Below are 14,417 nucleotides of genomic sequence, written 5' to 3' on the forward strand. Positions count from 1 at the left end.
TACATTGAAAAAATACCATCTATAGACCTCATATGTTAGCTCCATTCTTGACACAGAGCAAGTTTACTTGCTCTCCAACATGCTAACTCTGAATATTTGGAGAGGGTGGTATTATGTCTTCTCTGAATTGTTCTTTCTCCAGAGTCAAAATATCCTGTTTATTCACTTATTTATTCTCATTATTTCATGTCCTGGTTGCTCACCTCTCCCAATGGCTCTATAATATTTTAAACTGGCAATAACTGGGATTGGTGGTGGTTGTTTTACAGTTCACAGTAAAGGCTAATGACTTTTAGGCTGTTGTGTTGTTGCATATTACAATTAAAATTGGCACAGGAATAAAAGTCCAAGGGTATGGGACAGGGGTCTGATCTTTTTTATCCTGACTTAGAAAATGCTACCTGGGAAATAACATAGTTTTTGTGCCTTATTGGAATGTTGGAAGACAAATAAAAACTAAGTAAGACCTTCAGGGATGCTTAATAGATTTTTATACAGCATAAGAACAAACAGTTTCAGAGTGTGTGATGGGATCATTCAAAGTAAACTTTTCTTTCTTTTTTAAAAATTTATTGATTTGAGAGAGAGAGAGAGAAAGGAAGGGAAAGAGTAAGAGAGAGAGAAGCATCGATTTGTTGTTCCACTTATTTACTCATTCATTTGTTGCTTTTTGTATGTGCCCTGACTGGAGATCGAACCCACAACCTTGACATATGGGGATGGTGTTCTAACCAACTGAGCTACCAGGCCAGGGCTAAAGTAATATTTACTAAATTTGGCCATGCACATGAATTGCTGGAGAGCTTCTAAAAATACAGATTCCTGAGATCCATACCCAGACTTACTGAACAGGTGTCTTCAGAAATCCGCAAGGGAAAGGCATTTGGGAGCCACAGAGATAGAGTACAAAACAAGATCAGTCATCCCTTTGAGCTGAATTCGACCTAGCCTGTGAAGCTCCCTTATATTGCAGCCAGCAATTCTCTCTCTCTTTAAAAAGTCTCTTTCACTAATAATTAGTACCAAATGGTCTCATATTTAATCATTAATTTTGCATGGCTTCTTGTCTCTCACTTATTTTTTAAAATCCCTCACAGCAACACTGAGTCTTACATTTCCCTGTCTCTCCCGAGGAACAGGGCACAATATTGAGCACAACAGAGCCGGTAAATGACTAGTGAAGGGTTTTAGAAGGATTGAGAGCCGAAAGGGAAACAGACATGGGAGTCTAGCCGAGAAAGTGTAAGACTGGGGAGATTAAAGAAGCCTTTTGCTTTTGAAAGACCTTTCTGCTTGTGCTTGTGGCCTGCTCCCAGGTGTAAGTGATGGGGTTCATGGTGGGTGCTCGCTCCCTCCTTTCCCGTCAAACCCGATCTTTCTAAATGTGGCCGGTAGGTCTGTTGTTTCCTGGGTTTCTAGCCCTTCTGGAACACCAGAGGTCCATAAATTCTCTCTGTTTTGGTGCAACTCTTATCATCTGACAACGTCTTTAGTGAGGGTTCTGTGAGCCCCTGATAAAAGTTCCAAAATAAGAATGATAGAATTTTTTAATATCGAAGAGACACAAAATATATCAAAGTTAATTTAAATTAAAAATCAAATTCAAACCAATGATGTTTACATGAGGTAAAAAATATATAACATATAATACAGTTAAAAATAAAAGAATAATAGCCCTGGCTGGCTAGCTCAGCTGGTTAGAGCTGTCCTGATACGCCAAGGTTGCAGGTTCAATCTCCAGTCAGAGCACATACAAGAATCAACCAATGAATGTATAAATAAGTGGAACAACAAATCAATGTTTCTCTCTCTCTCCCTCCCCTCCTCTCTCTCTCAAATCAATTTAAATAAATAAAAGAAAAGAATAGTAAAAGATACATTTGGAAAGCATGAAGAAAAAATAAAAAGTAAGGGTGGAACACTTATATTAAAAAATAATAACTTTGGGCAAAGGTTAATTGGATACTGATACAAGGTATACCCATGAAGAAGCCATGAAAGTCATAATGAAACACTGAGCACAAATAGCAACAGCATCCTATGAAAAGCACAAGTTGTTAGAAATTCAAGGAATTACATGAGTAGTATTAAAATTTCATACATTACTATAACTGTCTGGTAGGTCAAGGAGACAAAAGTAAATACTTAAGGACATAAAGTACATGAATTATTCATTGTTTGAATAAATATCTATGCATTGATATAACTGTACTTAAGAACAGGAAATGCATCTTCTCAAGCATCATGTACCATTTATAAACACTGATCATATATACTGGACCATAAAATATTTCAACACATTTCTAAAGTAAAAATTGCATAATTTTTATTATCTTAATAATAAAATATTACTGGAAATTAATATTGAAACTTTAAAGGAAAAAAATCCCAAATTACTTGGTTATTTAGAAATAGTCACATAAATAATAACAGAGTTAAGCAAACCAGAAAATAGCAAATATGAGAACATTATTAAACAAAAAACATGAGGCACAACCAAAGCTGTTTTATGTAGTAGATTCACAGCCCTAAATGCTTTTTAAAGAAAAGAATTACAGAAAGAGAACTAAGCATTATATATAGGAATTCAGGAAAAACGACAAAAGAAATTAAGGAAAGCTGGAGAGAAAGAATAGACAGAAATAAAAAATAAAATACACATAATGAGAAAAACAAATCTATCTTTTGTAGAACTAATAGCTAAGACCAAAAAAATGTATTTCAAATAAGACACAAATCTCTGCAAATCTGGAAAATTTAATCAAAGAAAAAAGATAGAAGGAAGACAAATAAATTATAAAGTTTAATAAATGTATTAATACATGTATTAAAATTAGAAGATTGAGGCTTATAATAAAGTAAAATAAATTATTTTGAGTGATTAAATTGAAAACTTTAGTGAAATAGGTAATTATCTCAGAAAAATGTAAATCAATATGAATTTCATGAGAAGAAAACCTATAAACAAATAAAGAAGAAATTGTACCACTTATCAAGAAGTTTTTTTACTTCAATTAGAGATTTTAGAAATTTGGGGGACATACAGCTCTCAGAGTAGAATTTGGGTCTTGGCAACATTTTCTACAGTGTAATTAAAGCAATAGGTAAGAATAATCTAGGTTTTTAAATTTAGAATTGAAATTGGAAATAAAAGATGATTCTGTGAAACAAATTATCCAATAGAACTTTGTGTTTAAAACATCTAAGAAAAAGTTCATGAGATTCAAACCAATCTCAGGACTTGACCAAGAAAAAACCAAAAGTAACAGGAGCTTCAATTATAGAAGACACACTTAGAAGGATTTTCTATATGAGCAGCCTGATCTTACACAGCTGTACGTCTGCTCAGATAATAAACCAAGTTGTCCCTGGAGGCCTGTTTTACACCCAGCTCCTGAGTTGCCACAGAGAGAATAACCGTAGAGAACATTAACAATAAAATAGCCAGCGGGGCAAACAGGGCCTGGAGAAACACTCAAGAGGAATGAAGGTCCCCCTTCCAACAGTCAGTTCTAGGTACCATCAAGGTAAGGAACAAATGGGGCCAGGATGCACAGTAATTGGTTCTTTTACTAACCTATCATGATGCACCTTTCCTAATAATTCTACTTCCAAAATATCACTTAAGTCTCCTGCAACTCCTCCAGGCAGTGGCCTGCTCGCCCGGAAACTGCAGCGTGCCATCCTCTTGCTTCAACCTCAGCGCTGAGCACAGAATTCCAGCTCCTCCAGTTTCTTCGGACTCATTGTTTCAGGCCTTCCTTCCCGACTGACTGATCATGCTCCAGTCACCCAGCTTCTTGTTTCCAGAAATTGGCCAAGTGCTTTTATCTGAAGGCTTTAGTGCTCTCGTTTCCCTGGGGAAGCTCTTCTCTCTTCACACGGCTGCCTCCTTTCCACCCTGCAGGTCTCTGCTCAGAAAGCAACTCCTTGGAGAAAGCAGCCCAGCCCACCCTTTCTGTTTAAATTCTTCCCCAGTCGTGTTGTTTTCCACCCGAGTACCTTGTTTATATCCCTCTTAGCATTTCTCACAGCTTGGAAATAACTAACTTTTTCAGGGTGTGGAAGCTGTTCTTACCCATTTGTTTTCTGTCACTCTCATTAGAATGAAAATCCCATGAGGTCAAGAAAACTGCCTGCTTTTATAACATGTGATATTGCCAGTGTCTGGCCCTCGCCTGCCGCTTTGTGGGCGCTCAGTATTTCGTGAATGACCAGCAGTCCTGATAAACTGTAATTATTTGATTAGTTTGTTTTCTCGTTGTTGTTTCCTCCCCTCTGAGATCCTTGTGGGGGGGAAAGGCTCCTGTGTCTTGTTTAGGCGCTTAGTGGTGGCTTGATGACTATTTGTAGAATAAATAAATGAATAAAGATATTGAAGGTCTCTGGGAAATGAAACTTCTTCCTCCTCAGTTTTACATACCGCTCAGAACATCTGGATCTCCCAGAATCTTTATTAAGAAGTCTGCTATCCCAATATTTTCCAGATAGAACAGTTCCTGTTAACAACTGAGTGCCCAGCGGGAATGCAAGAGAAGCGATGTGAATTAAATTTCTCAAATGAGGCTGCTGCTGATTAATTTTAGATCCTGAGCATCTGGGTCAGTGCTTAGTTTCATGACAGGTGTGAAAATGGTATCTTTAGTGTCATTATTAATGATTTGACTAAGGGCTGGGAGCACCTGAAATATTCTTCCCAATGAGATTTGAGCTGTGGACCAGACGGGCATTTTTAAAAAGCTTACATGTACTGAATTCTACTTTTCAACAGACAGGTTTTTATATTAATATTGATTACTAATGTACCTTAGTACGCATATCACTTATTCAGTGACAAATTATAAGCAATAATTTTTTAAGAATATGAAATGCTCCAGTAAGATGAAATGTAAATGAAATATAAATGTGCCTAAGGTTGAATCTGGTCATTTTGTTGGTCTTAGCTAGGTCAAAGCGTCTGAGACATTTGCCTTTCCTCTTTCTCCTGGTGATGTCTCATCTTCTACAGGGCTTAATATTCATTATGGGTAAGACCTCAGTCATAAGAAAATAGTGTCATCAGTCACAATCCCAAAATGCTGACTGGTTAGGCGAGATGGTGAGGTAAGGTTGACCACAAATAAATATGTCAACACCCACTCACCTCCTGAAATCCAAAGGTGGGTGCTCAAGGGGAAGGTTTATCCTCTGACTATCAGTTTTATTCTTCTTGGCCGTGACAGTGCTGAGACAGTAATACACACTAGACTATAATCTTAGAGCCAGAGGAAACTGAACCAAACCAAGTGGAAAGGCTATGCTATTTAGTATTAGCAGGTCAGTCCATGGGAATTGTAAGGCGGGTGGAGTCTGTCATTGGTTAAGCTACTGGGACAACCCTGGTCTTCCCAGCCAGGGGTGAGCCCCCTGCTGTGGTTTGGGGACTTGCTCCTGAACACTGGAGCTAACGAGTGCTAGATCTCCTCTCCCATCCACCAAAATGAAAACTAGCTCAGTTCAGAGATTTTCAACCTTTTTTGTCTCACGGCACGTACACACTAATGACTGAAATTCTTCAGCACACCAAAAAACATATATTTCTTGCCGCATTGCTGATAGAGATGTAAATTGGTACAGAAATGATGGAAAACAGTATGGAGGTTCCTAAAAAAGTTAAGAATAGAGCTACCCTATGATTCAGCTGTTCTACTTCTGAGTATTTATCTAAAGAATATGAAAAAAACCCACACTAATTAGAAAAGATAGTTGCACTCCTATTTCACTGCAGCATTATTTACAATAGCCAAGATATGGAAACAACCTAAGTGTCCATCAACAAATGAGTAGGTAAAGAAAATGTGGTGCATATATACAGTGGAATACTACTCAGCCACAAAAAGGCGAAATACTGCCATTTGCAACAACATGGATGGACCTTGAGAGTATTATGCTAAGTGACATAAGTCAGAAAAGGACAAGAACCGCATGATGTCTCTCATATGTGGAAGGAAAATAAAACAAAAAGACAGGAACAAACAAGACAAAACAAAAACAAATGCATGGATACAGACAACAGACTGGTGGTCGCCAGAGGGGAAGAGGAGTGAGGGGAGGGAGAAATGGGTAAATTAAGAGGTCAAATGTATGATGAGGGATGGAAGCTGGAGGACTGGTGGTAAGCATGCTTTAGTGTATACAGATATCAAATTATAATGCTGTACACTTGAAACTGAAATAAGGTTATTAACCAGCATTACCTCAATATAATTAATTAATTAAAAATTTAAAAAGAAATTGAGAAGCTTCACATCAAAATTTGTATCTCTGGTTCTTTTAAAAAAATATCCCCAGGAGTCTCACAAGGCAGGCAACAGCTGTTTGTGGCTGGGTGGCAGCTGCCACCTTGAGAAGGGTTATATGCTCTTCAGTTAATTTTCTGCAGTCTCCAGTGATCCCTGTGTCTTGCCAACAGTAAGTGCTGAGTCACTCACTCATATTACTTGCTGATTCCTGCAAATTTTGAGTCTCTACCTCTTTTTTGCTAAAGAGGGAATGAATGAATGAATGAATGAATGAATGAATGAATGAATGAATGAATATTTACTGATGAGGCACCTGGAGCCCATAGCGATGAAATGATATAATATTATATGCAGGAAAGCTAGTGCTTTTACTTTAAATCTTTTACTTCCTAGTTTGTCATTGTGTTAAAAACATCCTAAAATAAAAAAGCCCATAATTTTGAATGAAATAAGAAGGGTACTGATAAAATGCTATTTCCATTTCAGAAAAGAGTAGAATATTAAACAAACTGTTTAATATAAATGTGTTTTTCTTCCTAAGCTTTGGTGAGAAATGGTTTCCTAAGAACTACTACGCAGACTAACAAAAGATAGCATCAATGCCCAAGGCAAAGTGAGTAATAAACAAATGTAACTATTAAAGTATATAATTAAGGTTAAAATTAATATTTTACTGCATAGATTTGGGAGAAAATAATTGTTTTGCCATTTTTTTCTGTGAATTATTTTTTTTTACATGTTTTGACCACAAAATGTTATAATCATAGAATGTCTGTTTATCATCATTCCTTCTACTCAGTACCAAAGACTGGAGTTTTTTTTGTTTTAGTTTTAATCTTCACCCATGGATATGTTTTTACTAATTTGAGAGACAAAAGGAGGGTGGAGAGAGAGAGAAAGAAACATCATCAATGTGAGAGAGAAACATGGATTGATTGCTTCCCATATGCACCCCAACCGGGGATCAAACCCACAACCTGGGTATGTGCCCTGACCAGGAATCGAACCCACAACATTTTGATGCATGGAGACGACACTCCAACCAGCTGAACCACCCAACCAGGGCAAGACTGAAGTTTCTTAGGTCTCCTCTCCTGCCAACTCTAATGATGGGTAGTAGCTATTTAGGCCAGTGTAGAGATGGATCCTGGAACCCAATTTGGACGCATTCAGTTAGACTACAGTGTTTGATTTCTGGTGTTTTCTAGGTTTAGATATTATTGTTATGGGTTGAACTGTGCCCCTCATCCCCCCAAAACGATATATTGAAGTCTTAACCCCCTGCCGCTCAGAATGTGACTTGAATAAGAAAGATGTGGTGCTAAATCTTGGCTCTAGGCCAGTGTGAGAAATAACCAGAAAAGTATCTTTAATGACCCTCTGCTCTTCTTGTGCCCACTTCAATGTGTCAGATTTCTCTGCAGGTGAGGTTTCTTTACTTGTTCATAGATAGTTTTTAGATACCAACACAAAACCCTTGAGATCTTGAGATTGTTTGCAACAGTCTGTAAGTATGGCCACTTTTCTGGGTAAAGATTCCATCGTTTTGATGAATTCTTAAAGATGTTATGCTTCCCTGCAACCAGAATGAGAAGAAGAAAATAACAATTAAGAGTCCTTGGCCTGGTGACTAGGGTCAAATTAAGGTTTTGTGTCTGGGGAACAAGGCATAGAGTTGAAGTGGGGTGATGGATTGGGGTGGGGACAGGATGAGGAGTTTGGATTTAGATATGCTGACCTGCAGGGGACAATAGACCATTCACACAGAGTCGTCAAGGAAAGGGCACACAGCAGAATTGGGGTTGATCGGCACAGATGTGGGAATTGAATACGTGAGTGCAGACACACTTTCAGAACTGATCACTGAACCCGATCTAGGAAAAACCAGCACTGAGTCTTGGAGAGACTCCACGTCAGGGAGCAAGGGAAGGAAGAGGTGGCATTAGAGGTAAAACAGGAAGGAAGGTTGGAAGGGAAGGAAGGTTTTCCCCCCAGGAGTATATCATGGAGGGGAAAGAATAGGAGAGAATTCTAGGGAGAGGCTGACCAGGTTTACAAAACGAAACTGAGGTGTTAAAGGAAATTGTGAACAGTCACGCAGGAAAGTTTTGGGTCTGAGGTTCACTGATGATCATCAGTAAGTCCCTTTTGAAAAGTTATGGGGATTTCTGTTACTTTATGCGTTCCTTAGATGGTTATTATTGCATTTCTGCTATGTGCCAGATGCAGTGCTAGGTGCTGGGGCACAGAGATGGGTGGGACACAATTCTGTGTTTGGGAAGCTCTCAGGCTTGTACTGGGACACTTACCCAAAGGAGAAAATTGTTATATGGAGGCCTGAATAGTGTTGAGGGAGGGCACGAAGGGGGCGTGGTTGCTGACCTGGAAGGTAGAGGTCAGATGATAGGGAAAGGCCTCTTAGGCAGGAAAAATAATTCGTGGGTCCAAGAATCCTTAAAGGATGAACCTGTCCTGAATTTTATTACACCTAACATCTGAAATCATATGTGATTTCAGAATCACATGGGAACACACACACACATACACACACGCTCACACACACACCTTGGACCAAAAGTACTTATGTTACTGAGACCTAGTATGTGATGGTATGATATTTGTATACAGATACAAACAAAAATAAATACATGTGACTTGCTTTCTCTCACAGTTTCTTTCTTTTTGAAATATTTAATTTTCTGAACAGATTTATTCCTGGGGGTTTCTATTTTAGAATGTTTTTATACTTTAATATGCTAAACTTTTAAAACATGAACATTATCAAACTATTAGGAGTTTTAGAATTAATTGCATGAATTATTTATTCTGTAAGAGGAGGTAGGAGGAAGAAAACGATGGTGGCAGGTTTGGAGTGACCCTTCCTCGGATCAGGTCCCTTCTCCACCATTTATAAGTTACATGTGAGTTGCTTACATTTTTTAACCTTACCCCATATCTATTATGGTTGACTGAATAATAGTGACCTTACAGAAATTTTGGAAGAAATAGATAATGCATGAAAAATGCCTGGCAGATAGTAGGCTCTGTATGACTACAGTATTTTATATTGATAAGAAAATAGTTGTCTGAGATTATATTTTTGAATCAGGCCAAAATTAGGCATATAATTTAGAAAAAACTCAAGAATTAACCTTTATTTAAGAGCTCAGTGGCAATTCAAGGACACAAAATTAATGTCAAGGACATATTCTGATACCATTTTTTATATGTTCTTAATAACTGCCCCAAATGGTCACATTTTAATTTTGAAATTTTCATCCATAAATATGAAGACTAAAATTTTATTTGCCATCAGCCAACTTATAGCCAGCATCCCATAGGTAAATGAGCAGGATCTACTGTTTTACACTTTAGAAATTTAAAAAGAATGGGAGAGCAATAAAAATTAGTTTCTATATCAAATGAAGCTTCAGAGAACATGGAAATAATTTACTCGTCAATTTTCCACTGCTGCGTTTTACTTCCTGAGTCACTTGTGTCTCCAATTCCTGAACTGAGCTCCCTGATTTTAAAATCTATTGGGACACTGATGCGCTGTGTAGTGCGCAAGTTTTGCGCTACCCAGCTCCAGGGGGTGCCGATCACATAGACTGTGTTGAGAAATGCATCCCTAGCATGCAGTGCACTGTCCAACCACATGCAGCAGCCCCATTTGGGAGGCTTCAGCACTTTCCTGATGAACATGCTCTACCATTCAACAAATACTTCCTGAGCATCTGCTATGTATGAGACACTGTTCTAGGCTCTGGGGAATACAAAAAAGACATGCTCCCATTTACATGGAGTTTACCCTCTGGCAGAGAGGCGAAGAGAGATAGAAAATGAACAAAATGCAAATATGTATATACCTTACCACTGGTGATAAGTGCTAGGGAGAACAGTAAAGCAAGATGATGGGGAGATGGGATCCCAGCAATAGGAGAATTCCTGTTTGAAAAAAGGTGGGCAGAAAGCCTTCATTGTTGGCATTTTTGATCAGAAGGGAATGAGAGAACAAACTTTCATATAGCTGAAGCAAGAATATTCTAGAAAGAGCAAGTGTAAACACCCTAAGACCGAAGCCTACTTGGTACATCCGGGGGACAGCGAAGAAGTGGCATGGCTGGAGCGGCCTGGATAAGGGTACAGTGGTAGATCTGAAGTCGGGTGGCTGAGGGTGGGAAGCAGATCTCCTAGGCCCCAGCCAGCTTTTGTAAAGATTGTAAGATCTTACTCTGGGCGAGATGGGATACCACTGGAAGGCCTTGAATAGAGGAGTGACATCATCTGCTTTAAGCATGAAAAGAATCACACTGTCTCTGAACCAGTTTTTATTGTGAAGGGTTATGTAAGGTCTAAACAATTTTCCCAAACAAATACTCTAGGTGTGTTTTATTGTGTGTGTTTGGTTTTTTGCAAAAATTAGCAACATTCTTTAAAAATGTTGCCTTTTTAAAGCTGAATTCCATTTCAGATGTTGAAGCAAATATATTAAATACTTATGAAAATGATAAGTGCCAAAACCTTAGTTCAATGTGTTAAAGCGGATTCCTTTATTCCTCTCTGAATGTTTCAATTTGCAAAAAAAACTACATGAATTTCTATCAGTTACAGGAGGAAGAACCTGAAAGGAAAAATCTCAAACTGCGAGGGAAACTGTTTTACGGACATAAATGCGTAGAGATGGGTGGTGAAGGCCTTTGGTGTAGAGATGTTTGTTGCTATGAAGCAATTTTGTTAAGCAATTTTGTATTTTGTTAAGTTAACCTTACTGTGGAACACAATGTTCCAGAATGTTCTGGCCTTCCAGAAAAGATATAAGCAGTTCCATTGTTCATGATAATATTGTAACTTAAGAAAAAATCTCAAATTCTTGCATGCCCAGTAGTTTCACATAAAACGCAACAAGGTAAGCTTGGTGAATAAAGTACAAGTGTCACTGTAAGAACTCTGCTATATTTTCTGAAACATCTTTTATAAAACATTTATATATGTAAAACCCTCTTTTCAAATACATCAACAAATCTCTTTTCCAAACACCTACAAATTTGTTTAGTATGTATTTATGGAAGTTTTCTCCTGTATACAATTAACTCATAACAAAAAACAAACAAACAGAAAGAAATATCTCAGCCTCACAATGGACCTGTCTCTATATTGATAGGACAACAGATTCCTTTTACCTATTTTTATGAGCAAAAGATACCTCACAGTGTTTGCAGGAAAGATCTTGGATAAATAACAACAAAGATGATGTCTGTCTCAAACATGATTGCTTTTACTGTCATGACTAATTTGTATCACAGGTATTATCACTCACAGTAAATTTTTGAGTTTGGACACATGAAGAGTTGGATGCTTTAAGAGCTGGGCATGTCTTGCCTGTAAAGCCAGTCATCCAGATCAATGCCTATACTGTGACACTTTATTACAAAGGGAAAGAAAGGAACATTGCCAGTCCCTACCATGTCCGGCCGTGTGCTGGGCATCTGGCATGTCTTAGGCCAGTTAGTCTTTGAAGTAATCTCATGAAGCAGGAATTATTACATCAATTTTAAGTAGGAGGAAACTGAAGTCAAGGAGGTAAAATAATGTGTCCCAGCCAGGGTTTTATCAAGCCCTGGCCTGTCTGACTTCAAAGCCCCTAACCTTCTCTCTATTGCAGGCTGATTCCACTGGGCAACATGGTCTCTTTTTTTATTATATTAAATGAAATAAAATTAAATAGCTTAATGATTATCATCATAACTTTCTTTTTAGCTATTATTTTTTAGTGAGTTTTTTATTTACCAGTCCCTGTTGTAAGGACTTGTAATCCTTACAACCACCTTGCAGGGTGACTATGCCAGCACCACGCTGGACACTGTGCACACTTTAGACAATTTCACAGGTGATCATCCTCATTTCACTGATGAGACAATGAAGATAAAAAGTGATAAAATGACCCACCCAAGGCTGGGAAGTGGTTGAGCAGGTATTTAGATTCTGGTCCTATTCCTATGCCTGTGGGCTCTTTTCACATTCTTTACAGTTTGACAACTTAAAAATATATATAACACACACTCAAATAAGCTGAAAATTTACAATTCTAGAAGGGAGCTGATGACTTGAGGCAACATAAACACTGGAAAGTGGTTCTGTTAGACACTTCTGGAAATGATTTTTAAAGCTCCTTTTCATTTGAACAGTGCTCAACATTCTCATGGTGTGGTTTATGTTTTTGCAGTAAACATAACTGTTCTTGATCTGTTTTCTCCATGAGTTGGAATCCTCCAACAACTGTGGTCCCAGGGAAGCCACAGTGAGGTGATGAATTATAAGGACCTGTTGTCCTGTTGATATTCGAGAAACACTTAGCTTTAATAGGGCAGGCATGTTTTCCTAACTTATTTTATTTTTTTAAATATATCTTTATTGATTTCAGAGAGAGGAAGGGAGAGGGAGAGAGAGAGAAAGAAACATCAATGATGAGAGAGTCATTGATCGGCTGCAGCCCACAACCCGGGCATGTGCCCTGACTGGGAATCGAACCTCGATCTCCTGGATCCTAGGTTGACGCTCAATGGCTAAGCCATGCCCGGCCGGGCCCTAACTAATTTTAAAAATTAGAAATTTTAAGAAACTAGTTAAAATGATAGTTTAATAGTTAATATCTAACCAGAGAAGGCTTGCATTAATAAAATGAAGGAATTAGGGATGACCTGGAAAGTGAATTTCCCTTCTCTGAACTGTTTTGGTATCTGGAAGTTCTATGACCTAGTTTTTAATCCACACTGTTTCTATTAGTGATAATCACAGAAGCAAATACATACTTAGTTTACTTTTTTGATTATAAAAGCAAAATAAAAACTAATATAAGAATTGCTTATACTGTTATAGTTTATATGAATTGTAATTTGCCATCTATTCATTTCTGTGTAGACAAGATGATTCATAATTTTAAAGTATAATCTAATATTTTTAATGATAAAAAAGGAATAAAATAGGGGTAGTTAGTGAAGTAAATAGTATATCTATTTTTAAAAATTTTAACCCTTAAAAGACTTCTGCTGGGCTATCAATGTAGTCTTCTTTTTTTAGTGCACAGACAAATTTTCCCTTTAACACATACTTAAATATATGACTTAAAGTCTTATAAGACATATATTTTTACTTTAAGATGAAATTTTCCCCCAAAAATTTAGTCCCTTCAATACCCAAGAATAGACTAAGGTCACTATTTTGCAAACTCACAGCACAGTAATTTCCCAAATCATATATGAAGAGCACGAATCAACATTTTTTGTTTTTTACTGTTTGGTAAGCTTATTTAAATAAAGTTGTATAGAGATATAAACATTAAGCTCTTTTTTAGCTGTATATCTTACTCATCTCCATTGTAAACAATATCATGATAATGTTAGGACTGTCTTAGATAATTTGGGATTCATAGAACCCATAATTTTAGGGCAAAATAAATCTCAAAGAATTATGAGCTAAGTCTCCCCATTTCCTCCAATTAGATTTTTTATTATTATTCTCCCATTTCTTCAAGTCCAAACTCCACCCAACTCAGTATGCAGCTCAGGTGCCATAGCCTCCAAAAACATTTCTTGAAACAGTCAGCTGGAAGCCAGCTCTGTCTTCTACAGACCCGTGCAGAAGTCATCTCTCTATTCCTACCTTAAGGCATGTGCCCCATTCTGCCTGCATTATAGTTACTTGCTGATGAGCTCACTACCAGACAGTGAGCTCATCAAGGATGCCATCTTGAATCACATTTTTTCTGTGATGTGTTATGTGCTAACTTTCACATAGTAGGTTCTCAAGAAGCACTGAGGGTGTACTTGATAATTCATTAGCCATGTTGAATTGTCAAAAAGAATGGAAACCATATTTAGAAGTATTTTAGGAAGCCAAGAAAGAAAGCCACAAGAGTAGAAAATTCAGATAACTGGCACACAAAAGTGACACATTCAATTTCTTTACCTTTATATAACCTCCAGAATATCAAACATTAATGAAATATTTATCTTTAGTAGTCACAAGCCAGACTTTGACTTAAAACTCTTGGGTACATGAATGTCATGCCAGACCAAAAATATAGCATCATGTATTTTTAATTTAAATGTGGATCTGTAAAAAATATATATATGC

General features: G+C 37.4%; 1 protein-coding gene across 5 annotated transcripts in view; it reads right to left on the bottom strand.

Annotated features, from left to right (window-relative positions):
* MBNL2 (muscleblind like splicing regulator 2) overlaps positions 1-14,417 on the bottom strand; it is a 147,453-nt gene that overhangs the window by 83,447 nt on the left and 49,589 nt on the right. The window lies entirely within an intron of this gene.

The sequence above is a fragment of the Miniopterus natalensis genome, chromosome 2, assembly GCF_054644295.1.
Source record: "Miniopterus natalensis isolate mMinNat1 chromosome 2, mMinNat1.hap1, whole genome shotgun sequence".
Taxonomy (NCBI): domain Eukaryota; kingdom Metazoa; phylum Chordata; class Mammalia; order Chiroptera; family Miniopteridae; genus Miniopterus; species Miniopterus natalensis.